This window comes from Mytilus galloprovincialis, unplaced genomic scaffold (genome assembly GCF_965363235.1).
Source record: "Mytilus galloprovincialis unplaced genomic scaffold, xbMytGall1.hap1.1 HAP1_SCAFFOLD_193, whole genome shotgun sequence".
NCBI lineage: Eukaryota > Metazoa > Mollusca > Bivalvia > Mytilida > Mytilidae > Mytilus > Mytilus galloprovincialis.
In genome coordinates, this window is record NW_027468118.1 from 1 (window position 1) to 26049 (window position 26049).

Genomic DNA, 26049 nt, shown 5'->3' on the forward strand with positions numbered 1-26049 from the left:
GGTTTCTTAGCTGGTTTAGCCACTTCCCCAATCTTAAAGCTTCCAGAAGCGCCGGTACCCTTCGACTGTTTCAAGCTATTGCTCTTCACTCCTGATTTCAGAGCTAACTTCAAGTGAGTGTGACTGTTTTTGCATCGCTACCAACGCTGAAGTTTGCTAAGATATACTTAAGGATGGCTTGACGGCTGGAGCCTCCACGCTCTTTCAAAGCAGATATAGCCTTTCCGACCATCTCGCTGTTATTTTGGATGAGTAGCTACTTTCTTTGGTTTAGCTGCAGCTTTCTTCTTTGGTGACTTAGCTGGGGTCTTTACTACTGGTGCTGGTGCGTCTGACATTTTGCGGCTTTGGTTGTTGAACGATGTGTGCGAATGAACGACAGATTACAATGATATGCAATTCGCACTGACACAGAGTGTAATTATCTATCTAACGCGGACCTCGACGAGAGCACCCTTAAACTTTCATGACAATCTAATTCAAACAGATCGACAAGAAAATCTGTGTGCTTGTTCGACAAGTTTTAATCATTTGTTTCAAATAAATTGTACTTTTTGATATATAAATCATACACGAAAATCTTCAGCAGGAATTTTTCTTTCAGAATATGTCATAAGAATTAACAAAATACCACGAGTGAAGAAATATTAACGATTAATGTACAACTTGTCAATTCTCTCGTGCGATTCTTCCTCAGAAAACGTGTTGTATTATTTCACAAAAACTAGATTGTGCCGTAAAACTGATATACATTTGTAGTAAAATCATTTCTTTATATGTTTTTGCTTTCAGATATACGTAGAAATAAGAGACTTCCCAGAAATTTAGATTTTGCCTTCGATATGAAAGCACACAAAGATGGCAAACTTCGAAACCGGGACTTCCTTGACCGAGATGAAAGACGTTTCAAATATTCGAATTTTTTACTAGAACTTTACAAGATATAATTAGTATTTATTGTTTATTATTTGTTTTTGCTATAATGATTTTTTTTTTGCTGATCAGAATCCTTTCAGAAAAATAGTGAATCATATAAGCCCTGGTAAAAAAAAGAGGCGATTTCAAATGACGACAAATGGCGGATACCATATTATCACAGACGACCTTTACGAGACCTAATTTAAAAAAAGAAATATATGTAGCCACATGCATGTGGAAGGAGTGGAATTCTTAAGTGTATCTAACTTGACTTGCATGTATTTCACGTAAAAATATTTCACCATGCAGATGGGTATTGAAAAATAAATAAATTTATGAATGATTTATTTTCTGTTTTCTTCATTCATTGATAGCTAGATATGTTGAATATTACATCCAAGTAAATTAGTTAAAAAAAATCATACAACAATTATGTTTGGTAGGAATGCAAAATTGTAAGTAAAAAAAAATGTCTACAACACCCGGTATTCCCAGGCGGTCACCCATCCAAGTACTAACCGGGCTCGACGTTGCTTAACTTCGGTGATCGGACGAGAACCGGTGTTTTCAACGTGATATGGTCGTAGACACAGAAGTGTTAATGTTTTTGATATATAAGGTTAGGTAGTAGCATTTTTGAACAAAATTTATATAAAATAGATTTTTTTCAGAAGCAAAACTTTACAATAATAATATGTTTGGTAGAATTCAAAATTATAGGTACAAAAAATGTCTACAACACCCGGTATTCCCAGGCGGTCACCCATCCAAGTACTAACCGGGCTCGACGTTGCTTAACTTCGGTGATCGGACGAGAACCGGTGTTTTCAACGTGATATGGTCGTAGACACAGAAGTGTTAAAATTTTTGATATATAAAGTTAGGAAGTAAAGCAATTTTGAACAGATCTAGAATTTGTATAAAAAAAAGATTTTTTTCAGGTTTAAGATAGAAGCAAAACTAAATACTTACTGCACGATCCAGAGTGGAAGATAGTAAAATTTAGCAAGTACACATGGACTTTATAGTAAAAAAAATTGCAGAGAAGAAAGAGAGATTTAGAATATGGGACAAGCTATATTTTATTTGTGACTAATACCATGCAACAATTTCAGACTCTTTTTGAAAAAATTTGGTAGCCCTTAAAAGGGCTGTTTAAGCTTTAAAAGCATCATGATGCTTCCTTCATTTACTTCTTCTTTGGTGTCTTTGCCTTCTTTGGTTTAGCTGCAGCCTTTGTCTTCTTGGGAGATTTTGTGGCTTTCTTTGCAGATTTGGCAGCAGGTTTTGCAGCAGGTTTCTTTGCAGCTGGTTTCTTTGCTTTTGGTTTAGCTGCTTTCTTTTCACCTGCTGGTTTCTTTGCTGCAGGTTTCTTTGCGGCAGTCTTTTTGGTAGGTGTCTTTGCCTTCTTTGGCTTGGCGGCTTTAGGTTTAACTACTTTCTTTGCTGGTTTCTTAGCTGGTTTAGCCACTTCCCCAATCTTAAAGCTTCCAGAAGCGCCGGTACCCTTCGACTGTTTCAAGCTATTGCTCTTCACTCCTGATTTCAGAGCTAACTTCAAGTGAGTGTTGACTGTTTTTGCATCGCTACCAACGCTGAAGTTTGCTAAGATATACTTAAGGATGGCTTGACGGCTGGAGCCTCCACGCTCTTTCAAAGCAGATATAGCCTTTCCGACCATCTCGCTGTATTTTGGATGAGTAGCTACTTTCTTTGGTTTAGCTGCAGCTTTCTTCTTTGGTGACTTAGCTGGGGTCTTTACTACTGGTGCTGGTGCGTCTGACATTTTGCGGCTTTGGTTGTTGAACGATGTGTGCGAATGAACGACAGATTACAATGATATGCAATTCGCACTGACACAGAGTGTAATTATCTATCTAACGCGGACCTCGACGAGAGCACCCTTAAACTTTCATGACAATCTAATTCAAACAGATCGACAAGAAAATCTGTGTGCTTGTTCGACAAGTTTTAATCATTTGTTTCAAATAAATTGTACTTTTTGATATATAAATCATACACGAAAATCTTCAGCAGGAATTTTTCTTTCAGAATATGTCATAAGAATTAAACAAAATACCACGAGTGAAGAAATATTAACGATTAATGTACAACTTGTCAATTTCTCTCGTGCGATTCTTCCTCAGAAAACGTGTTGTATTATTTCACAAAAACTAGATTGTGCCGTAAAACTGATATACATTTGTAGTAAAATCATTTCTTTATATGTTTTTGCTTTCAGATATACGTAGAAATAAAGAGACTTCCAGAAATTTAGATTTTGCCTTCGATATGAAAGCACACAAAGATGGCAAACTTCGAAACCGGGACTTCCTTGACCGAGATGAAAGACGTTTCAAATATTCGAATTTTTTACTAGAACTTTACAAGATATAATTAGTATTTATTGTTTATTATTTGTTTTTGCTATAATGATTTTTTTTTTGCTGATCAGAATCCTTTCAGAAAAATAGTGAATCATATAAGCCCTGGTAAAAAAAAGAGGCGATTTCAAATGACGACAAATGGCGGATACCATATTATCACAGACGACCTTTACGAGACCTAATTTAAAAAAAGAAATATATGTAGCCACATGCATGTGGAAGGAGTGGAATTCTTAAGTGTATCTAACTTGACTTGCATGTATTTCACGTAAAAATATTTCACCATGCAGATGGGTATTGAAAAATAAATAAATTTATGAATGATTTATTTTCTGTTTTCTTCATTCATTGATAGCTAGGAATATTACATCCAAGTAAATTAGTTAAAAAAAATCATACAACAATTATGTTTGGTAGGAATGCAAAATTGTAAGTAAAAAAAAATGTCTACAACACCCGGTATTCCCAGGCGGTCACCCATCCAAGTACTAACCGGGCTCGACGTTGCTTAACTTCGGTGATCGGACGAGAACCGGTGTTTTCAACGTGATATGGTCGTAGACACAGAAGTGTTAATGTTTTTGATATATAAGGTTAGGTAGTAGCATTTTTGAACAAAATTTATATAAAATAGATTTTTTTCAGAAGCAAAACTTTACAATAATAATATGTTTGGTAGAAATTCAAAATTATAGGTACAAAAAATGTCTACAACACCCGGTATTCCCAGGCGGTCACCCATCCAAGTACTAACCGGGCTCGACGTTGCTTAACTTCGGTGATCGGACGAGAACCGGTGTTTTCAACGTGATATGGTCGTAGACACAGAAGTGTTAAAATTTTTGATATATAAAGTTAGGAAGTAAAGCAATTTTGAACAGATCTAGAATTTGTATAAAAAAAAGATTTTTTTCAGGTTTAAGATAGAAGCAAAACTAAATACTTACTGCACGATCCAGAGTGGAAGATAGTAAAATTTAGCAAGTACACATGGACTTTATAGTAAAAAAAATTGCAGAGAAGAAAGAGAGATTTAGAATATGGGACAAGCTATATTTTATTTGTGACTAATACCATGCAACAATTTCAGACTCTTTTTGAAAAATTTGGTAGCCCTTAAAAGGGCTGTTTAAGCTTTAAAAGCATCATGATGCTTCCTTCATTTACTTCTTCTTTGGTGTCTTTGCCTTCTTTGGTTTAGCTGCAGCCTTTGTCTTCTTGGGAGATTTTGTGGCTTTCTTTGCAGATTTGGCAGCAGGTTTTGCAGCAGGTTTCTTTGCAGCTGGTTTCTTTGCTTTTGGTTTAGCTGCTTTCTTTTCACCTGCTGGTTTCTTTGCTGCAGGTTTCTTTGCGGCAGTCTTTTTGGTAGGTGTCTTTGCCTTCTTTGGCTTGGCGGCTTTAGGTTTAACTACTTTCTTTGCTGGTTTCTTAGCTGGTTTAGCCACTTCCCCAATCTTAAAGCTTCCAGAAGCGCCGGTACCCTTCGACTGTTTCAAGCTATTGCTCTTCACTCCTGATTTCAGAGCTAACTTCAAGTGAGTGTTGACTGTTTTTGCATCGCTACCAACGCTGAAGTTTGCTAAGATATACTTAAGGATGGCTTGACGGCTGGAGCCTCCACGCTCTTTCAAAGCAGATATAGCCTTTCGACCATCTCGCTGTATTTTGGATGAGTAGCTACTTTCTTTGGTTTAGCTGCAGCTTTCTTCTTTGGTGACTTAGCTGGGGTCTTTACTACTGGTGCTGGTGCGTCTGACATTTTGCGGCTTTGGTTGTTGAACGATGTGTGCGAATGAACGACAGATTACAATGATATGCAATTCGCACTGACACAGAGTGTAATTATCTATCTAACGCGGACCTCGACGAGAGCACCCTTAAACTTTCATGACAATCTAATTCAAACAGATCGACAAGAAAAATCTGTGTGCTTGTTCGACAAGTTTTAATCATTTGTTTCAAATAAATTGTACTTTTTGATATATAAATCATACACGAAAATCTTCAGCAGGAATTTTTCTTTCAGAATATGTCATAAGAATTAAACAAAATACCACGAGTGAAGAAATATTAACGATTAATGTACAACTTGTCAATTTCTCTCGTGCGATTCTTCCTCAGAAAACGTGTTGTATTATTTCACAAAAACTAGATTGTGCCGTAAAACTGATATACATTTGTAGTAAAATCATTTCTTTATATGTTTTTGCTTTCAGATATACGTAGAAATAAAGAGACTTCCCAGAAATTTAGATTTTGCCTTCGATATGAAAGCACACAAAGATGGCAAACTTCGAAACCGGGACTTCCTTGACCGAGATGAAAGACGTTTCAAATATTCGAATTTTTTACTAGAACTTTACAAGATATAATTAGTATTTATTGTTTATTATTTGTTTTTGCTATAATGATTTTTTTTTTGCTGATCAGAATCCTTTCAGAAAAATAGTGAATCATATAAGCCCTGGTAAAAAAAAGAGGCGATTTCAAATGACGACAAATGGCGGATACCATATTATCACAGACGACCTTTACGAGACCTAATTTAAAAAAAGAAATATATGTAGCCACATGCATGTGGAAGGAGTGGAATTCTTAAGTGTATCTAACTTGACTTGCATGTATTTCACGTAAAAATATTTCACCATGCAGATGGGTATTGAAAAATAAATAAATTTATGAATGATTTATTTTCTGTTTTCTTCATTCATTGATAGCTAGATATGTTGAATATTACATCCAAGTAAATTAGTTAAAAAAAATCATACAACAATTATGTTTGGTAGGAATGCAAAATTGTAAGTAAAAAAAAATGTCTACAACACCCGGTATTCCCAGGCGGTCACCCATCCAAGTACTAACCGGGCTCGACGTTGCTTAACTTCGGTGATCGGACGAGAACCGGTGTTTTCAACGTGATATGGTCGTAGACACAGAAGTGTTAATGTTTTTGATATATAAGGTTAGGTAGTAGCATTTTTGAACAAAATTTATATAAAATAGATTTTTTTCAGAAGCAAAACTTTACAATAATAATATGTTTGGTAGAAATTCAAAATTATAGGTACAAAAAATGTCTACAACACCCGGTATTCCCAGGCGGTCACCCATCCAAGTACTAACCGGGCTCGACGTTGCTTAACTTCGGTGATCGGACGAGAACCGGTGTTTTCAACGTGATATGGTCGTAGACACAGAAGTGTTAAAATTTTTGATATATAAAGTTAGGAAGTAAAGCAATTTTGAACAGATCTAGAATTTGTATAAAAAAAAGATTTTTTTCAGGTTTAAGATAGAAGCAAAACTAAATACTTACTGCACGATCCAGAGTGGAAGATAGTAAAATTTAGCAAGTACACATGGACTTTATAGTAAAAAAAATTGCAGAGAAGAAAGAGAGATTTAGAATATGGGACAAGCTATATTTTATTTGTGACTAATACCATGCAACAATTTCAGACTCTTTTTGAAAAAATTTGGTAGCCCTTAAAAGGGCTGTTTAAGCTTTAAAAGCATCATGATGCTTCCTTCATTTACTTCTTCTTTGGTGTCTTTGCCTTCTTTGGTTTAGCTGCAGCCTTTGTCTTCTTGGGAGATTTTGTGGCTTTCTTTGCAGATTTGGCAGCAGGTTTTGCAGCAGGTTTCTTTGCAGCTGGTTTCTTTGCTTTTGGTTTAGCTGCTTTCTTTTCACCTGCTGGTTTCTTTGCTGCAGGTTTCTTTGCGGCAGTCTTTTTGGTAGGTGTCTTTGCCTTCTTTGGCTTGGCGGCTTTAGGTTTAACTACTTTCTTTGCTGGTTTCTTAGCTGGTTTAGCCACTTCCCCAATCTTAAAGCTTCCAGAAGCGCCGGTACCCTTCGACTGTTTCAAGCTATTGCTCTTCACTCCTGATTTCAGAGCTAACTTCAAGTGAGTGTTGACTGTTTTTGCATCGCTACCAACGCTGAAGTTTGCTAAGATATACTTAAGGATGGCTTGACGGCTGGAGCCTCCACGCTCTTTCAAAGCAGATATAGCCTTTCCGACCATCTCGCTGTATTTTGGATGAGTAGCTACTTTCTTTGGTTTAGCTGCAGCTTTCTTCTTTGGTGACTTAGCTGGGGTCTTTACTACTGGTGCTGGTGCGTCTGACATTTTGCGGCTTTGGTTGTTGAACGATGTGTGCGAATGAACGACAGATTACAATGATATGCAATTCGCACTGACACAGAGTGTAATTATCTATCTAACGCGGACCTCGACGAGAGCACCCTTAAACTTTCATGACAATCTAATTCAAACAGATCGACAAGAAAATCTGTGTGCTTGTTCGACAAGTTTTAATCATTTGTTTCAAATAAATTGTACTTTTTGATATATAAATCATACACGAAAATCTTCAGCAGGAATTTTTCTTTCAGAATATGTCATAAGAATTAAACAAAATACCACGAGTGAAGAAATATTAACGATTAATGTACAACTTGTCAATTTCTCTCGTGCGATTCTTCCTCAGAAAACGTGTTGTATTATTTCACAAAAACTAGATTGTGCCGTAAAACTGATATACATTTGTAGTAAAATCATTTCTTTATATGTTTTTGCTTTCAGATATACGTAGAAATAAAGAGACTTCCCAGAAATTTAGATTTTGCCTTCGATATGAAAGCACACAAAGATGGCAAACTTCGAAACCGGGACTTCCTTGACCGAGATGAAAGACGTTTCAAATATTCGAATTTTTTACTAGAACTTTACAAGATATAATTAGTATTTATTGTTTATTATTTGTTTTTGCTATAATGATTTTTTTTTTGCTGATCAGAATCCTTTCAGAAAAATAGTGAATCATATAAGCCCTGGTAAAAAAAAGAGGCGATTTCAAATGACGACAAATGGCGGATACCATATTATCACAGACGACCTTTACGAGACCTAATTTAAAAAAAGAAATATATGTAGCCACATGCATGTGGAAGGAGTGGAATTCTTAAGTGTATCTAACTTGACTTGCATGTATTTCACGTAAAAATATTTCACCATGCAGATGGGTATTGAAAAATAAATAAATTTATGAATGATTTATTTTCTGTTTTCTTCATTCATTGATAGCTAGATATGTTGAATATTACATCCAAGTAAATTAGTTAAAAAAAATCATACAACAATTATGTTTGGTAGGAATGCAAAATTGTAAGTAAAAAAAAATGTCTACAACACCCGGTATTCCCAGGCGGTCACCCATCCAAGTACTAACCGGGCTCGACGTTGCTTAACTTCGGTGATCGGACGAGAACCGGTGTTTTCAACGTGATATGGTCGTAGACACAGAAGTGTTAATGTTTTTGATATATAAGGTTAGGTAGTAGCATTTTTGAACAAAATTTATATAAAATAGATTTTTTTCAGAAGCAAAACTTTACAATAATAATATGTTTGGTAGAAATTCAAAATTATAGGTACAAAAAATGTCTACAACACCCGGTATTCCCAGGCGGTCACCCATCCAAGTACTAACCGGGCTCGACGTTGCTTAACTTCGGTGATCGGACGAGAACCGGTGTTTTCAACGTGATATGGTCGTAGACACAGAAGTGTTAAAATTTTTGATATATAAAGTTAGGAAGTAAAGCAATTTTGAACAGATCTAGAATTTGTATAAAAAAAAGATTTTTTTCAGGTTTAAGATAGAAGCAAAACTAAATACTTACTGCACGATCCAGAGTGGAAGATAGTAAAATTTAGCAAGTACACATGGACTTTATAGTAAAAAAAATTGCAGAGAAGAAAGAGAGATTTAGAATATGGGACAAGCTATATTTTATTTGTGACTAATACCATGCAACAATTTCAGACTCTTTTTGAAAAAATTTGGTAGCCCTTAAAAGGGCTGTTTAAGCTTTAAAAGCATCATGATGCTTCCTTCATTTACTTCTTCTTTGGTGTCTTTGCCTTCTTTGGTTTAGCTGCAGCCTTTGTCTTCTTGGGAGATTTTGTGGCTTTCTTTGCAGATTTGGCAGCAGGTTTTGCAGCAGGTTTCTTTGCAGCTGGTTTCTTTGCTTTTGGTTTAGCTGCTTTCTTTTCACCTGCTGGTTTCTTTGCTGCAGGTTTCTTTGCGGCAGTCTTTTTGGTAGGTGTCTTTGCCTTCTTTGGCTTGGCGGCTTTAGGTTTAACTACTTTCTTTGCTGGTTTCTTAGCTGGTTTAGCCACTTCCCCAATCTTAAAGCTTCCAGAAGCGCCGGTACCCTTCGACTGTTTCAAGCTATTGCTCTTCACTCCTGATTTCAGAGCTAACTTCAAGTGAGTGTTGACTGTTTTTGCATCGCTACCAACGCTGAAGTTTGCTAAGATATACTTAAGGATGGCTTGACGGCTGGAGCCTCCACGCTCTTTCAAAGCAGATATAGCCTTTCCGACCATCTCGCTGTATTTTGGATGAGTAGCTACTTTCTTTGGTTTAGCTGCAGCTTTCTTCTTTGGTGACTTAGCTGGGGTCTTTACTACTGGTGCTGGTGCGTCTGACATTTTGCGGCTTTGGTTGTTGAACGATGTGTGCGAATGAACGACAGATTACAATGATATGCAATTCGCACTGACACAGAGTGTAATTATCTATCTAACGCGGACCTCGACGAGAGCACCCTTAAACTTTCATGACAATCTAATTCAAACAGATCGACAAGAAAATCTGTGTGCTTGTTCGACAAGTTTTAATCATTTGTTTCAAATAAATTGTACTTTTTGATATATAAATCATACACGAAAATCTTCAGCAGGAATTTTTCTTTCAGAATATGTCATAAGAATTAAACAAAATACCACGAGTGAAGAAATATTAACGATTAATGTACAACTTGTCAATTTCTCTCGTGCGATTCTTCCTCAGAAAACGTGTTGTATTATTTCACAAAAACTAGATTGTGCCGTAAAACTGATATACATTTGTAGTAAAATCATTTCTTTATATGTTTTTGCTTTCAGATATACGTAGAAATAAAGAGACTTCCCAGAAATTTAGATTTTGCCTTCGATATGAAAGCACACAAAGATGGCAAACTTCGAAACCGGGACTTCCTTGACCGAGATGAAAGACGTTTCAAATATTCGAATTTTTTACTAGAACTTTACAAGATATAATTAGTATTTATTGTTTATTATTTGTTTTTGCTATAATGATTTTTTTTTTGCTGATCAGAATCCTTTCAGAAAAATAGTGAATCATATAAGCCCTGGTAAAAAAAAGAGGCGATTTCAAATGACGACAAATGGCGGATACCATATTATCACAGACGACCTTTACGAGACCTAATTTAAAAAAAGAAATATATGTAGCCACATGCATGTGGAAGGAGTGGAATTCTTAAGTGTATCTAACTTGACTTGCATGTATTTCACGTAAAAATATTTCACCATGCAGATGGGTATTGAAAAATAAATAAATTTATGAATGATTTATTTTCTGTTTTCTTCATTCATTGATAGCTAGATATGTTGAATATTACATCCAAGTAAATTAGTTAAAAAAAATCATACAACAATTATGTTTGGTAGGAATGCAAAATTGTAAGTAAAAAAAAATGTCTACAACACCCGGTATTCCCAGGCGGTCACCCATCCAAGTACTAACCGGGCTCGACGTTGCTTAACTTCGGTGATCGGACGAGAACCGGTGTTTTCAACGTGATATGGTCGTAGACACAGAAGTGTTAATGTTTTTGATATATAAGGTTAGGTAGTAGCATTTTTGAACAAAATTTATATAAAATAGATTTTTTTCAGAAGCAAAACTTTACAATAATAATATGTTTGGTAGAAATTCAAAATTATAGGTACAAAAAATGTCTACAACACCCGGTATTCCCAGGCGGTCACCCATCCAAGTACTAACCGGGCTCGACGTTGCTTAACTTCGGTGATCGGACGAGAACCGGTGTTTTCAACGTGATATGGTCGTAGACACAGAAGTGTTAAAATTTTTGATATATAAAGTTAGGAAGTAAAGCAATTTTGAACAGATCTAGAATTTGTATAAAAAAAAGATTTTTTTCAGGTTTAAGATAGAAGCAAAACTAAATACTTACTGCACGATCCAGAGTGGAAGATAGTAAAATTTAGCAAGTACACATGGACTTTATAGTAAAAAAAATTGCAGAGAAGAAAGAGAGATTTAGAATATGGGACAAGCTATATTTTATTTGTGACTAATACCATGCAACAATTTCAGACTCTTTTTGAAAAAATTTGGTAGCCCTTAAAAGGGCTGTTTAAGCTTTAAAAGCATCATGATGCTTCCTTCATTTACTTCTTCTTTGGTGTCTTTGCCTTCTTTGGTTTAGCTGCAGCCTTTGTCTTCTTGGGAGATTTTGTGGCTTTCTTTGCAGATTTGGCAGCAGGTTTTGCAGCAGGTTTCTTTGCAGCTGGTTTCTTTGCTTTTGGTTTAGCTGCTTTCTTTTCACCTGCTGGTTTCTTTGCTGCAGGTTTCTTTGCGGCAGTCTTTTTGGTAGGTGTCTTTGCCTTCTTTGGCTTGGCGGCTTTAGGTTTAACTACTTTCTTTGCTGGTTTCTTAGCTGGTTTAGCCACTTCCCCAATCTTAAAGCTTCCAGAAGCGCCGGTACCCTTCGACTGTTTCAAGCTATTGCTCTTCACTCCTGATTTCAGAGCTAACTTCAAGTGAGTGTTGACTGTTTTTGCATCGCTACCAACGCTGAAGTTTGCTAAGATATACTTAAGGATGGCTTGACGGCTGGAGCCTCCACGCTCTTTCAAAGCAGATATAGCCTTTCCGACCATCTCGCTGTATTTTGGATGAGTAGCTACTTTCTTTGGTTTAGCTGCAGCTTTCTTCTTTGGTGACTTAGCTGGGGTCTTTACTACTGGTGCTGGTGCGTCTGACATTTTGCGGCTTTGGTTGTTGAACGATGTGTGCGAATGAACGACAGATTACAATGATATGCAATTCGCACTGACACAGAGTGTAATTATCTATCTAACGCGGACCTCGACGAGAGCACCCTTAAACTTTCATGACAATCTAATTCAAACAGATCGACAAGAAAATCTGTGTGCTTGTTCGACAAGTTTTAATCATTTGTTTCAAATAAATTGTACTTTTTGATATATAAATCATACACGAAAATCTTCAGCAGGAATTTTTCTTTCAGAATATGTCATAAGAATTAAACAAAATACCACGAGTGAAGAAATATTAACGATTAATGTACAACTTGTCAATTTCTCTCGTGCGATTCTTCCTCAGAAAACGTGTTGTATTATTTCACAAAAACTAGATTGTGCCGTAAAACTGATATACATTTGTAGTAAAATCATTTCTTTATATGTTTTTGCTTTCAGATATACGTAGAAATAAAGAGACTTCCCAGAAATTTAGATTTTGCCTTCGATATGAAAGCACACAAAGATGGCAAACTTCGAAACCGGGACTTCCTTGACCGAGATGAAAGACGTTTCAAATATTCGAATTTTTTACTAGAACTTTACAAGATATAATTAGTATTTATTGTTTATTATTTGTTTTTGCTATAATGATTTTTTTTTTGCTGATCAGAATCCTTTCAGAAAAATAGTGAATCATATAAGCCCTGGTAAAAAAAAGAGGCGATTTCAAATGACGACAAATGGCGGATACCATATTATCACAGACGACCTTTACGAGACCTAATTTAAAAAAAGAAATATATGTAGCCACATGCATGTGGAAGGAGTGGAATTCTTAAGTGTATCTAACTTGACTTGCATGTATTTCACGTAAAAATATTTCACCATGCAGATGGGTATTGAAAAATAAATAAATTTATGAATGATTTATTTTCTGTTTTCTTCATTCATTGATAGCTAGATATGTTGAATATTACATCCAAGTAAATTAGTTAAAAAAAATCATACAACAATTATGTTTGGTAGGAATGCAAAATTGTAAGTAAAAAAAAATGTCTACAACACCCGGTATTCCCAGGCGGTCACCCATCCAAGTACTAACCGGGCTCGACGTTGCTTAACTTCGGTGATCGGACGAGAACCGGTGTTTTCAACGTGATATGGTCGTAGACACAGAAGTGTTAATGTTTTTGATATATAAGGTTAGGTAGTAGCATTTTTGAACAAAATTTATATAAAATAGATTTTTTTCAGAAGCAAAACTTTACAATAATAATATGTTTGGTAGAAATTCAAAATTATAGGTACAAAAAATGTCTACAACACCCGGTATTCCCAGGCGGTCACCCATCCAAGTACTAACCGGGCTCGACGTTGCTTAACTTCGGTGATCGGACGAGAACCGGTGTTTTCAACGTGATATGGTCGTAGACACAGAAGTGTTAAAATTTTTGATATATAAAGTTAGGAAGTAAAGCAATTTTGAACAGATCTAGAATTTGTATAAAAAAAAGATTTTTTTCAGGTTTAAGATAGAAGCAAAACTAAATACTTACTGCACGATCCAGAGTGGAAGATAGTAAAATTTAGCAAGTACACATGGACTTTATAGTAAAAAAAATTGCAGAGAAGAAAGAGAGATTTAGAATATGGGACAAGCTATATTTTATTTGTGACTAATACCATGCAACAATTTCAGACTCTTTTTGAAAAAAATTGGTAGCCCTTAAAAGGGCTGTTTAAGCTTTAAAAGCATCATGATGCTTCCTTCATTTACTTCTTCTTTGGTGTCTTTGCCTTCTTTGGTTTAGCTGCAGCCTTTGTCTTCTTGGGAGATTTTGTGGCTTTCTTTGCAGATTTGGCAGCAGGTTTTGCAGCAGGTTTCTTTGCAGCTGGTTTCTTTGCTTTTGGTTTAGCTGCTTTCTTTTCACCTGCTGGTTTCTTTGCTGCAGGTTTCTTTGCGGCAGTCTTTTTGGTAGGTGTCTTTGCCTTCTTTGGCTTGGCGGCTTTAGGTTTAACTACTTTCTTTGCTGGTTTCTTAGCTGGTTTAGCCACTTCCCCAATCTTAAAGCTTCCAGAAGCGCCGGTACCCTTCGACTGTTTCAAGCTATTGCTCTTCACTCCTGATTTCAGAGCTAACTTCAAGTGAGTGTTGACTGTTTTTGCATCGCTACCAACGCTGAAGTTTGCTAAGATATACTTAAGGATGGCTTGACGGCTGGAGCCTCCACGCTCTTTCAAAGCAGATATAGCCTTTCCGACCATCTCGCTGTATTTTGGATGAGTAGCTACTTTCTTTGGTTTAGCTGCAGCTTTCTTCTTTGGTGACTTAGCTGGGGTCTTTACTACTGGTGCTGGTGCGTCTGACATTTTGCGGCTTTGGTTGTTGAACGATGTGTGCGAATGAACGACAGATTACAATGATATGCAATTCGCACTGACACAGAGTGTAATTATCTATCTAACGCGGACCTCGACGAGAGCACCCTTAAACTTTCATGACAATCTAATTCAAACAGATCGACAAGAAAATCTGTGTGCTTGTTCGACAAGTTTTAATCATTTGTTTCAAATAAATTGTACTTTTTGATATATAAATCATACACGAAAATCTTCAGCAGGAATTTTTCTTTCAGAATATGTCATAAGAATTAAACAAAATACCACGAGTGAAGAAATATTAACGATTAATGTACAACTTGTCAATTTCTCTCGTGCGATTCTTCCTCAGAAAACGTGTTGTATTATTTCACAAAAACTAGATTGTGCCGTAAAACTGATATACATTTGTAGTAAAATCATTTCTTTATATGTTTTTGCTTTCAGATATACGTAGAAATAAAGAGACTTCCCAGAAATTTAGATTTTGCCTTCGATATGAAAGCACACAAAGATGGCAAACTTCGAAACCGGGACTTCCTTGACCGAGATGAAAGACGTTTCAAATATTCGAATTTTTTACTAGAACTTTACAAGATATAATTAGTATTTATTGTTTATTATTTGTTTTTGCTATAATGATTTTTTTTTTGCTGATCAGAATCCTTTCAGAAAAATAGTGAATCATATAAGCCCTGGTAAAAAAAAGAGGCGATTTCAAATGACGACAAATGGCGGATACCATATTATCACAGACGACCTTTACGAGACCTAATTTAAAAAAAGAAATATATGTAGCCACATGCATGTGGAAGGAGTGGAATTCTTAAGTGTATCTAACTTGACTTGCATGTATTTCACGTAAAAATATTTCACCATGCAGATGGGTATTGAAAAATAAATAAATTTATGAATGATTTATTTTCTGTTTTCTTCATTCATTGATAGCTAGATATGTTGAATATTACATCCAAGTAAATTAGTTAAAAAAAATCATACAACAATTATGTTTGGTAGGAATGCAAAATTGTAAGTAAAAAAAAATGTCTACAACACCCGGTATTCCCAGGCGGTCACCCATCCAAGTACTAACCGGGCTCGACGTTGCTTAACTTCGGTGATCGGACGAGAACCGGTGTTTTCAACGTGATATGGTCGTAGACACAGAAGTGTTAATGTTTTTGATATATAAGGTTAGGTAGTAGCATTTTTGAACAAAATTTATATAAAATAGATTTTTTTCAGAAGCAAAACTTTACAATAATAATATGTTTGGTAGAAATTCAAAATTATAGGTACAAAAAATGTCTACAACACCCGGTATTCCCAGGCGGTCACCCATCCAAGTACTAACCGGGCTCGACGTTGCTTAACTTCGGTGATCGGACGAGAACCGGTGTTTTCAACGTGATATGGTCGTAGACACAGAAGTGTTAAAATTTTTGATATATAAAGTTAGGAAGTAAAGCAATTTTGAACAGATCTAGAATTTGTATAAAAAAAAGATTTTTTTCAGGTTTAAGATAGAAGCAAAACTAAATACTTACTGCACGATCCAGAGTGGAAGATAGTAAAATTTAGCAAGTACACATGGACTTTATAGTAAAAAAAATTGCAGAGAAGAAAGAGAGATTTAGAATATGGGACAAGCTATATTTTATTTGTGACTAATACCATGCAACAATTTCAGACTCTTTTTGAAAAAATTTGGTAGCCCTTAAAAGGGCTGTTTAAGCTTTAAAAGCATCATGATGCTTCCTTCATTTACTTCTTCTTTGGTGTCTTTGCCTTCTTTGGTTTAGCTGCAGCCTTTGTCTTCTTGGGAGATTTTGTGGCTTTCTTTGCAGATTTGGCAGCAGGTTTTGCAGCAGGTTTCTTTGCAGCTGGTTTCTTTGCTTTTGGTTTAGCTGCTTTCTTTTCACCTGCTGGTTTCTTTGCTGCAGGTTTCTTTGCGGCAGTCTTTTTGGTAGGTGTCTTTGCCTTCTTTGGCTTGGCGGCTTTAGGTTTAACTACTTTCTTTGCTGGTTTCTTAGCTGGTTTAGCCACTTCCCCAATCTTAAAGCTTCCAGAAGCGCCGGTACCCTTCGACTGTTTCAAGCTATTGCTCTTCACTCCTGATTTCAGAGCTAACTTCAAGTGAGTGTTGACTGTTTTTGCATCGCTACCAACGCTGAAGTTTGCTAAGATATACTTAAGGATGGCTTGACGGCTGGAGCCTCCACGCTCTTTCAAAGCAGATATAGCCTTTCCGACCATCTCGCTGTATTTTGGATGAGTAGCTACTTTCTTTGGTTTAGCTGCAGCTTTCTTCTTTGGTGACTTAGCTGGGGTCTTTACTACTGGTGCTGGTGCGTCTGACATTTTGCGGCTTTGGTTGTTGAACGATGTGTGCGAATGAACGACAGATTACAATGATATGCAATTCGCACTGACACAGAGTGTAATTATCTATCTAACGCGGACCTCGACGAGAGCACCCTTAAACTTTCATGACAATCTAATTCAAACAGATCGACAAGAAAATCTGTGTGCTTGTTCGACAAGTTTTAATCATTTGTTTCAAATAAATTGTACTTTTTGATATATAAATCATACACGAAAATCTTCAGCAGGAATTTTTCTTTCAGAATATGTCATAAGAATTAAACAAAATACCACGAGTGAAGAAATATTAACGATTAATGTACAACTTGTCAATTTCTCTCGTGCGATTCTTCCTCAGAAAACGTGTTGTATTATTTCACAAAAACTAGATTGTGCCGTAAAACTGATATACATTTGTAGTAAAATCATTTCTTTATATGTTTTTGCTTTCAGATATACGTAGAAATAAAGAGACTTCCCAGAAATTTAGATTTTGCCTTCGATATGAAAGCACACAAAGATGGCAAACTTCGAAACCGGGACTTCCTTGACCGAGATGAAAGACGTTTCAAATATTCGAATTTTTTACTAGAACTTTACAAGATATAATTAGTATTTATTGTTTATTATTTGTTTTTGCTATAATGATTTTTTTTTTGCTGATCAGAATCCTTTCAGAAAAATAGTGAATCATATAAGCCCTGGTAAAAAAAAGAGGCGATTTCAAATGACGACAAATGGCGGATACCATATTATCACAGACGACCTTTACGAGACCTAATTTAAAAAAAGAAATATATGTAGCCACATGCATGTGGAAGGAGTGGAATTCTTAAGTGTATCTAACTTGACTTGCATGTATTTCACGTAAAAATATTTCACCATGCAGATGGGTATTGAAAAATAAATAAATTTATGAATGATTTATTTTCTGTTTTCTTCATTCATTGATAGCTAGATATGTTGAATATTACATCCAAGTAAATTAGTTAAAAAAAATCATACAACAATTATGTTTGGTAGGAATGCAAAATTGTAAGTAAAAAAAAATGTCTACAACACCCGGTATTCCCAGGCGGTCACCCATCCAAGTACTAACCGGGCTCGACGTTGCTTAACTTCGGTGATCGGACGAGAACCGGTGTTTTCAACGTGATATGGTCGTAGACACAGAAGTGTTAATGTTTTTGATATATAAGGTTAGGTAGTAGCATTTTTGAACAAAATTTATATAAAATAGATTTTTTTCAGAAGCAAAACTTTACAATAATAATATGTTTGGTAGAAATTCAAAATTATAGGTACAAAAAATGTCTACAACACCCGGTATTCCCAGGCGGTCACCCATCCAAGTACTAACCGGGCTCGACGTTGCTTAACTTCGGTGATCGGACGAGAACCGGTGTTTTCAACGTGATATGGTCGTAGACACAGAAGTGTTAAAATTTTTGATATATAAAGTTAGGAAGTAAAGCAATTTTGAACAGATCTAGAATTTGTATAAAAAAAAGATTTTTTTCAGGTTTAAGATAGAAGCAAAACTAAATACTTACTGCACGATCCAGAGTGGAAGATAGTAAAATTTAGCAAGTACACATGGACTTTATAGTAAAAAAAATTGCAGAGAAGAAAGAGAGATTTAGAATATGGGACAAGCTATATTTTATTTGTGACTAATACCATGCAACAATTTCAGACTCTTTTTGAAAAAATTTGGTAGCCCTTAAAAGGGCTGTTTAAGCTTTAAAAGCATCATGATGCTTCCTTCATTTACTTCTTCTTTGGTGTCTTTGCCTTCTTTGGTTTAGCTGCAGCCTTTGTCTTCTTGGGAGATTTTGTGGCTTTCTTTGCAGATTTGGCAGCAGGTTTTGCAGCAGGTTTCTTTGCAGCTGGTTTCTTTGCTTTTGGTTTAGCTGCTTTCTTTTCACCTGCTGGTTTCTTTGCTGCAGGTTTCTTTGCGGCAGTCTTTTTGGTAGGTGTCTTTGCCTTCTTTGGCTTGGCGGCTTTAGGTTTAACTACTTTCTTTGCTGGTTTCTTAGCTGGTTTAGCCACTTCCCCAATCTTAAAGCTTCCAGAAGCGCCGGTACCCTTCGACTGTTTCAAGCTATTGCTCTTCACTCCTGATTTCAGAGCTAACTTCAAGTGAGTGTTGACTGTTTTTGCATCGCTACCAACGCTGAAGTTTGCTAAGATATACTTAAGGATGGCTTGACGGCTGGAGCCTCCACGCTCTTTCAAAGCAGATATAGCCTTTCCGACCATCTCGCTGTATTTTGGATGAGTAGCTACTTTCTTTGGTTTAGCTGCAGCTTTCTTCTTTGGTGACTTAGCTGGAGTCTTTACTACTGGTGCTGGTGCGTCTGACATTTTGCGGCTTTGGTTGTTGAACGATGTGTGCGAATGAACGACAGATTACAATGATATGCAATTCGCACTGACACAGAGTGTAATTATCTATCTAACGCGGACCTCGACGAGAGCACCCTTAAACTTTCATGACAATCTAATTCAAACAGATCGACAAGAAAATCTGTGTGCTTGTTCGACAAGTTTTAATCATTTGTTTCAAATAAATTGTACTTTTTGATATATAAATCATACACGAAAATCTTCAGCAGGAATTTTTCTTTCAGAATATGTCATAAGAATTAAACAAAATACCACGAGTGAAGAAATATTAACGATTAATGTACAACTTGTCAATTTCTCTCGTGCGATTCTTCCTCAGAAAACGTGTTGTATTATTTCACAAAAACTAGATTGTGCCGTAAAACTGATATACATTTGTAGTAAAATCATTTCTTTATATGTTTTTGCTTTCAGATATACGTAGAAATAAAGAGACTTCCCAGAAATTTAGATTTTGCCTTCGATATGAAAGCACACAAAGATGGCAAACTTCGAAACCGGGACTTCCTTGACCGAGATGAAAGACGTTTCAAATATTCGAATTTTTTACTAGAACTTTACAAGATATAATTAGTATTTATTGTTTATTATTTGTTTTTGCTATAATGATTTTTTTTTTGCTGATCAGAATCCTTTCAGAAAAATAGTGAATCATATAAGCCCTGGTAAAAAAAAGAGGCGATTTCAAATGACGACAAATGGCGGATACCATATTATCACAGACGACCTTTACGAGACCTAATTTAAAAAAAGAAATATATGTAGCCACATGCATGTGGAAGGAGTGGAATTCTTAAGTGTATCTAACTTGACTTGCATGTATTTCACGTAAAAATATTTCACCATGCAGATGGGTATTGAAAAATAAATAAATTTATGAATGATTTATTTTCTGTTTTCTTCATTCATTGATAGCTAGATATGTTGAATATTACATCCAAGTAAATTAGTTAAAAAAAATCATACAACAATTATGTTTGGTAGGAATGCAAAATTGTAAGTAAAAAAAAATGTCTACAACACCCGGTATTCCCAGGCGGTCACCCATCCAAGTACTAACCGGGCTCGACGTTGCTTAACTTCGGTGATCGGACGAGAACCGGTGTTTTCAACGTGATATGGTCGTAGACACAGAAGTGTTAATGTTTTTGATATATAAGGTTAGGTAGTAGCATTTTTGAACAAAATTTATATAAAATAGATTTTTTTCAGAAGCAAAACTTTACAATAATAATATGTTTGGTAGAAATTCAAAATTATAGGTACAAAAAATGTCTACAACACCCGGTATTCCCAGGCGGTCACCCATCCAAGTACTAACCGGGCTCGACGTTGCTTAACTTCGGTGATCGGACGAGAACCGGTGTTTTCAACGTGATATGGTCGTAGACACAGAAGTGTTAAAATTTTTGATATATAAAGTTAGGAAGTAAAGCAATTTTGAACAGATCTAGAATTTGTATAAAAAAAAGATTTTTTTCAGGTTTAAGATAGAAGCAAAACTAAATACTTACTGCACGATCCAGAGTGGAAGATAGTAAAATTTAGCAAGTACACATGGACTTTATAGTAAAAAAAATTGCAGAGAAGAAAGAGAGATTTAGAATATGGGACAAGCTATATTTTATTTGTGACTAATACCATGCAACAATTTCAGACTCTTTTTGAAAAAATTTGGTAGCCCTTAAAAGGGCTGTTTAAGCTTTAAAAGCATCATGATGCTTCCTTCATTTACTTCTTCTTTGGTGTCTTTGCCTTCTTTGGTTTAGCTGCAGCCTTTGTCTTCTTGGGAGATTTTGTGGCTTTCTTTGCAGATTTGGCAGCAGGTTTTGCAGCAGGTTTCTTTGCAGCTGGTTTCTTTGCTTTTGGTTTAGCTGCTTTCTTTTCACCTGCTGGTTTCTTTGCTGCAGGTTTCTTTGCGGCAGTCTTTTTGGTAGGTGTCTTTGCCTTCTTTGGCTTGGCGGCTTTAGGTTTAACTACTTTCTTTGCTGGTTTCTTAGCTGGTTTAGCCACTTCCCCAATCTTAAAGCTTCCAGAAGCGCCGGTACCCTTCGACTGTTTCAAGCTATTGCTCTTCACTCCTGATTTCAGAGCTAACTTCAAGTGAGTGTTGACTGTTTTTGCATCGCTACCAACGCTGAAGTTTGCTAAGATATACTTAAGGATGGCTTGACGGCTGGAGCCTCCACGCTCTTTCAAAGCAGATATAGCCTTTCCGACCATCTCGCTGTATTTTGGATGAGTAGCTACTTTCTTTGGTTTAGCTGCAGCTTTCTTCTTTGGTGACTTAGCTGGGGTCTTTACTACTGGTGCTGGTGCGTCTGACATTTTGCGGCTTTGGTTGTTGAACGATGTGTGCGAATGAACGACAGATTACAATGATATGCAATTCGCACTGACACAGAGTGTAATTATCTATCTAACGCGGACCTCGACGAGAGCACCCTTAAACTTTCATGACAATCTAATTCAAACAGATCGACAAGAAAATCTGTGTGCTTGTTCGACAAGTTTTAATCATTTGTTTCAAATAAATTGTACTTTTTGATATATAAATCATACACGAAAATCTTCAGCAGGAATTTTTCTTTCAGAATATGTCATAAGAATTAAACAAAATACCACGAGTGAAGAAATATTAACGATTAATGTACAACTTGTCAATTTCTCTCGTGCGATTCTTCCTCAGAAAACGTGTTGTATTATTTCACAAAAACTAGATTGTGCCGTAAAACTGATATACATTTGTAGTAAAATCATTTCTTTATATGTTTTTGCTTTCAGATATACGTAGAAATAAAGAGACTTCCCAGAAATTTAGATTTTGCCTTCGATATGAAAGCACACAAAGATGGCAAACTTCGAAACCGGGACTTCCTTGACCGAGATGAAAGACGTTTCAAATATTCGAATTTTTTACTAGAACTTTACAAGATATAATTAGTATTTATTGTTTATTATTTGTTTTTGCTATAATGATTTTTTTTTTGCTGATCAGAATCCTTTCAGAAAAATAGTGAATCATATAAGCCCTGGTAAAAAAAAGAGGCGATTTCAAATGACGACAAATGGCGGATACCATATTATCACAGACGACCTTTACGAGACCTAATTTAAAAAAAGAAATATATGTAGCCACATGCATGTGGAAGGAGTGGAATTCTTAAGTGTATCTAACTTGACTTGCATGTATTTCACGTAAAAATATTTCACCATGCAGATGGGTATTGAAAAATAAATAAATTTATGAATGATTTATTTTCTGTTTTCTTCATTCATTGATAGCTAGATATGTTGAATATTACATCCAAGTAAATTAGTTAAAAAAAATCATACAACAATTATGTTTGGTAGGAATGCAAAATTGTAAGTAAAAAAAAATGTCTACAACACCCGGTATTCCCAGGCGGTCACCCATCCAAGTACTAACCGGGCTCGACGTTGCTTAACTTCGGTGATCGGACGAGAACCGGTGTTTTCAACGTGATATGGTCGTAGACACAGAAGTGTTAATGTTTTTGATATATAAGGTTAGGTAGTAGCATTTTTGAACAAAATTTATATAAAATAGATTTTTTTCAGAAGCAAAACTTTACAATAATAATATGTTTGGTAGAAATTCAAAATTATAGGTACAAAAAATGTCTACAACACCCGGTATTCCCAGGCGGTCACCCATCCAAGTACTAACCGGGCTCGACGTTGCTTAACTTCGGTGATCGGACGAGAACCGGTGTTTTCAACGTGATATGGTCGTAGACACAGAAGTGTTAAAATTTTTGATATATAAAGTTAGGAAGTAAAGCAATTTTGAACAGATCTAGAATTTGTATAAAAAAAAGATTTTTTTCAGGTTTAAGATAGAAGCAAAACTAAATACTTACTGCACGATCCAGAGTGGAAGATAGTAAAATTTAGCAAGTACACATGGACTTTATAGTAAAAAAAATTGCAGAGAAGAAAGAGAGATTTAGAATATGGGACAAGCTATATTTTATTTGTGACTAATACCATGCAACAATTTCAGACTCTTTTTGAAAAAATTTGGTAGCCCTTAAAAGGGCTGTTTAAGCTTTAAAAGCATCATGATGCTTCCTTCATTTACTTCTTCTTTGGTGTCTTTGCCTTCTTTGGTTTAGCTGCAGCCTTTGTCTTCTTGGGAGATTTTGTGGCTTTCTTTGCAGATTTGGCAGCAGGTTTTGCAGCAGGTTTCTTTGCAGCTGGTTTCTTTGCTTTTGGTTTAGCTGCTTTCTTTTCACCTGCTGGTTTCTTTGCTGCAGGTTTCTTTGCGGCAGTCTTTTTGGTAGGTGTCTTTGCCTTCTTTGGCTTGGCGGCTTTAGGTTTAACTACTTTCTTTGCTGGTTTCTTAGCTGGTTTAGCCACTTCCCCAATCTTAAAGCTTCCAGAAGCGCCGGTACCCTTCGACTGTTTCAAGCTATTGCTCTTCACTCCTGATTTCAGAGCTAACTTCAAGTGAGTGTTGACTGTTTTTGCATCGCTACCAACGCTGAAGTTTGCTAAGATATACTTAAGGATGGCTTGACGGCTGGAGCCTCCACGCTCTTTCAAAGCAGATATAGCCTTTCCGACCATCTCGCTGTATTTTGGATGAGTAGCTACTTTCTTTGGTTTAGCTGCAGCTTTCTTCTTTGGTGACTTAGCTGGGGTCTTTACTACTGGTGCTGGTGCGTCTGACATTTTGCGGCTTTGGTTGTTGAACGATGTGTGCGAATGAACGACAGATTACAATGATATGCAATTCGCACTGACACAGAGTGTAATTATCTATCTAACGCGGACCTCGACGAGAGCACCCTTAAACTTTCATGACAATCTAATTCAAACAGATCGACAAGAAAATCTGTGTGCTTGTTCGACAAGTTTTAATCATTTGTTTCAAATAAATTGTACTTTTTGATATATAAATCATACACGAAAATCTTCAGCAGGAATTTTTCTTTCAGAATATGTCATAAGAATTAAACAAAATACCACGAGTGAAGAAATATTAACGATTAATGTACAACTTGTCAATTTCTCTCGTGCGATTCTTCCTCAGAAAACGTGTTGTATTATTTCACAAAAACTAGATTGTGCCGTAAAACTGATATACATTTGTAGTAAAATCATTTCTTTATATGTTTTTGCTTTCAGATATACGTAGAAATAAAGAGACTTCCCAGAAATTTAGATTTTGCCTTCGATATGAAAGCACACAAAGATGGCAAACTTCGAAACCGGGACTTCCTTGACCGAGATGAAAGACGTTTCAAATATTCGAATTTTTTACTAGAACTTTACAAGATATAATTAGTATTTATTGTTTATTATTTGTTTTTGCTATAATGATTTTTTTTTTGCTGATCAGAATCCTTTCAGAAAAATAGTGAATCATATAAGCCCTGGTAAAAAAAAGAGGCGATTTCAAATGACGACAAATGGCGGATACCATATTATCACAGACGACCTTTACGAGACCTAATTTAAAAAAAGAAATATATGTAGCCACATGCATGTGGAAGGAGTGGAATTCTTAAGTGTATCTAACTTGACTTGCATGTATTTCACGTAAAAATATTTCACCATGCAGATGGGTATTGAAAAATAAATAAATTTATGAATGATTTATTTTCTGTTTTCTTCATTCATTGATAGCTAGATATGTTGAATATTACATCCAAGTAAATTAGTTAAAAAAAATCATACAACAATTATGTTTGGTAGGAATGCAAAATTGTAAGTAAAAAAAAATGTCTACAACACCCGGTATTCCCAGGCGGTCACCCATCCAAGTACTAACCGGGCTCGACGTTGCTTAACTTCGGTGATCGGACGAGAACCGGTGTTTTCAACGTGATATGGTCGTAGACACAGAAGTGTTAATGTTTTTGATATATAAGGTTAGGTAGTAGCATTTTTGAACAAAATTTATATAAAATAGATTTTTTTCAGAAGCAAAACTTTACAATAATAATATGTTTGGTAGAAATTCAAAATTATAGGTACAAAAAATGTCTACAACACCCGGTATTCCCAGGCGGTCACCCATCCAAGTACTAACCGGGCTCGACGTTGCTTAACTTCGGTGATCGGACGAGAACCGGTGTTTTCAACGTGATATGGTCGTAGACACAGAAGTGTTAAAATTTTTGATATATAAAGTTAGGAAGTAAAGCAATTTTGAACAGATCTAGAATTTGTATAAAAAAAAGATTTTTTTCAGGTTTAAGATAGAAGCAAAACTAAATACTTACTGCACGATCCAGAGTGGAAGATAGTAAAATTTAGCAAGTACACATGGACTTTATAGTAAAAAAAATTGCAGAGAAGAAAGAGAGATTTAGAATATGGGACAAGCTATATTTTATTTGTGACTAATACCATGCAACAATTTCAGACTCTTTTTGAAAAAATTTGGTAGCCCTTAAAAGGGCTGTTTAAGCTTTAAAAGCATCATGATGCTTCCTTCATTTACTTCTTCTTTGGTGTCTTTGCCTTCTTTGGTTTAGCTGCAGCCTTTGTCTTCTTGGGAGATTTTGTGGCTTTCTTTGCAGATTTGGCAGCAGGTTTTGCAGCAGGTTTCTTTGCAGCTGGTTTCTTTGCTTTTGGTTTAGCTGCTTTCTTTTCACCTGCTGGTTTCTTTGCTGCAGGTTTCTTTGCGGCAGTCTTTTTGGTAGGTGTCTTTGCCTTCTTTGGCTTGGCGGCTTTAGGTTTAACTACTT

General features: G+C 35.8%; 22 non-coding genes across 22 annotated transcripts; all 22 read right to left on the minus strand.

The window, feature by feature from the left end:
* Positions 1 to 1388: 1388 nt before the first annotated feature.
* Positions 1389 to 1507, minus strand: LOC143060908 (5S ribosomal RNA). The gene has a single exon (XR_012974170.1). It is a non-coding gene; the product is annotated as a 5S ribosomal RNA (ribosomal RNA).
* A 141-nt stretch (positions 1508 to 1648) lies between these two features.
* Positions 1649 to 1767, minus strand: LOC143060920 (5S ribosomal RNA). Its single transcript, XR_012974181.1, has one exon. It is a non-coding gene; the product is annotated as a 5S ribosomal RNA (ribosomal RNA).
* A 1982-nt stretch (positions 1768 to 3749) lies between these two features.
* On the minus strand, positions 3750 to 3868 carry LOC143060932 (5S ribosomal RNA). The gene has a single exon (XR_012974192.1). It is a non-coding gene; the product is annotated as a 5S ribosomal RNA (ribosomal RNA).
* A 142-nt stretch (positions 3869 to 4010) lies between these two features.
* LOC143060944 (5S ribosomal RNA) lies at positions 4011 to 4129 on the minus strand. Its single transcript, XR_012974203.1, has one exon. It is a non-coding gene; the product is annotated as a 5S ribosomal RNA (ribosomal RNA).
* A 1989-nt stretch (positions 4130 to 6118) lies between these two features.
* On the minus strand, positions 6119 to 6237 carry LOC143060947 (5S ribosomal RNA). The gene has a single exon (XR_012974206.1). It is a non-coding gene; the product is annotated as a 5S ribosomal RNA (ribosomal RNA).
* Positions 6238 to 6379: 142 nt separating this feature from the next.
* Positions 6380 to 6498, minus strand: LOC143060909 (5S ribosomal RNA). The gene has a single exon (XR_012974171.1). It is a non-coding gene; the product is annotated as a 5S ribosomal RNA (ribosomal RNA).
* A 1990-nt stretch (positions 6499 to 8488) lies between these two features.
* On the minus strand, positions 8489 to 8607 carry LOC143060910 (5S ribosomal RNA). The gene has a single exon (XR_012974172.1). It is a non-coding gene; the product is annotated as a 5S ribosomal RNA (ribosomal RNA).
* A 142-nt stretch (positions 8608 to 8749) lies between these two features.
* LOC143060912 (5S ribosomal RNA) lies at positions 8750 to 8868 on the minus strand. Its single transcript, XR_012974173.1, has one exon. It is a non-coding gene; the product is annotated as a 5S ribosomal RNA (ribosomal RNA).
* A 1990-nt stretch (positions 8869 to 10858) lies between these two features.
* On the minus strand, positions 10859 to 10977 carry LOC143060913 (5S ribosomal RNA). The gene has a single exon (XR_012974174.1). It is a non-coding gene; the product is annotated as a 5S ribosomal RNA (ribosomal RNA).
* A 142-nt stretch (positions 10978 to 11119) lies between these two features.
* LOC143060914 (5S ribosomal RNA) lies at positions 11120 to 11238 on the minus strand. Its single transcript, XR_012974175.1, has one exon. It is a non-coding gene; the product is annotated as a 5S ribosomal RNA (ribosomal RNA).
* Positions 11239 to 13228: 1990 nt separating this feature from the next.
* LOC143060915 (5S ribosomal RNA) lies at positions 13229 to 13347 on the minus strand. The gene has a single exon (XR_012974176.1). It is a non-coding gene; the product is annotated as a 5S ribosomal RNA (ribosomal RNA).
* A 142-nt stretch (positions 13348 to 13489) lies between these two features.
* Positions 13490 to 13608, minus strand: LOC143060916 (5S ribosomal RNA). Its single transcript, XR_012974177.1, has one exon. It is a non-coding gene; the product is annotated as a 5S ribosomal RNA (ribosomal RNA).
* A 1990-nt stretch (positions 13609 to 15598) lies between these two features.
* LOC143060917 (5S ribosomal RNA) lies at positions 15599 to 15717 on the minus strand. Its single transcript, XR_012974178.1, has one exon. It is a non-coding gene; the product is annotated as a 5S ribosomal RNA (ribosomal RNA).
* Positions 15718 to 15859: 142 nt separating this feature from the next.
* LOC143060918 (5S ribosomal RNA) lies at positions 15860 to 15978 on the minus strand. The gene has a single exon (XR_012974179.1). It is a non-coding gene; the product is annotated as a 5S ribosomal RNA (ribosomal RNA).
* Positions 15979 to 17968: 1990 nt separating this feature from the next.
* Positions 17969 to 18087, minus strand: LOC143060919 (5S ribosomal RNA). Its single transcript, XR_012974180.1, has one exon. It is a non-coding gene; the product is annotated as a 5S ribosomal RNA (ribosomal RNA).
* Positions 18088 to 18229: 142 nt separating this feature from the next.
* LOC143060921 (5S ribosomal RNA) lies at positions 18230 to 18348 on the minus strand. The gene has a single exon (XR_012974182.1). It is a non-coding gene; the product is annotated as a 5S ribosomal RNA (ribosomal RNA).
* A 1990-nt stretch (positions 18349 to 20338) lies between these two features.
* LOC143060922 (5S ribosomal RNA) lies at positions 20339 to 20457 on the minus strand. The gene has a single exon (XR_012974183.1). It is a non-coding gene; the product is annotated as a 5S ribosomal RNA (ribosomal RNA).
* Positions 20458 to 20599: 142 nt separating this feature from the next.
* LOC143060923 (5S ribosomal RNA) lies at positions 20600 to 20718 on the minus strand. The gene has a single exon (XR_012974184.1). It is a non-coding gene; the product is annotated as a 5S ribosomal RNA (ribosomal RNA).
* A 1990-nt stretch (positions 20719 to 22708) lies between these two features.
* LOC143060924 (5S ribosomal RNA) lies at positions 22709 to 22827 on the minus strand. The gene has a single exon (XR_012974185.1). It is a non-coding gene; the product is annotated as a 5S ribosomal RNA (ribosomal RNA).
* Positions 22828 to 22969: 142 nt separating this feature from the next.
* On the minus strand, positions 22970 to 23088 carry LOC143060925 (5S ribosomal RNA). Its single transcript, XR_012974186.1, has one exon. It is a non-coding gene; the product is annotated as a 5S ribosomal RNA (ribosomal RNA).
* A 1990-nt stretch (positions 23089 to 25078) lies between these two features.
* On the minus strand, positions 25079 to 25197 carry LOC143060926 (5S ribosomal RNA). The gene has a single exon (XR_012974187.1). It is a non-coding gene; the product is annotated as a 5S ribosomal RNA (ribosomal RNA).
* A 142-nt stretch (positions 25198 to 25339) lies between these two features.
* LOC143060928 (5S ribosomal RNA) lies at positions 25340 to 25458 on the minus strand. The gene has a single exon (XR_012974188.1). It is a non-coding gene; the product is annotated as a 5S ribosomal RNA (ribosomal RNA).
* Between the last annotated feature and the right edge of the window lie 591 nt (positions 25459 to 26049).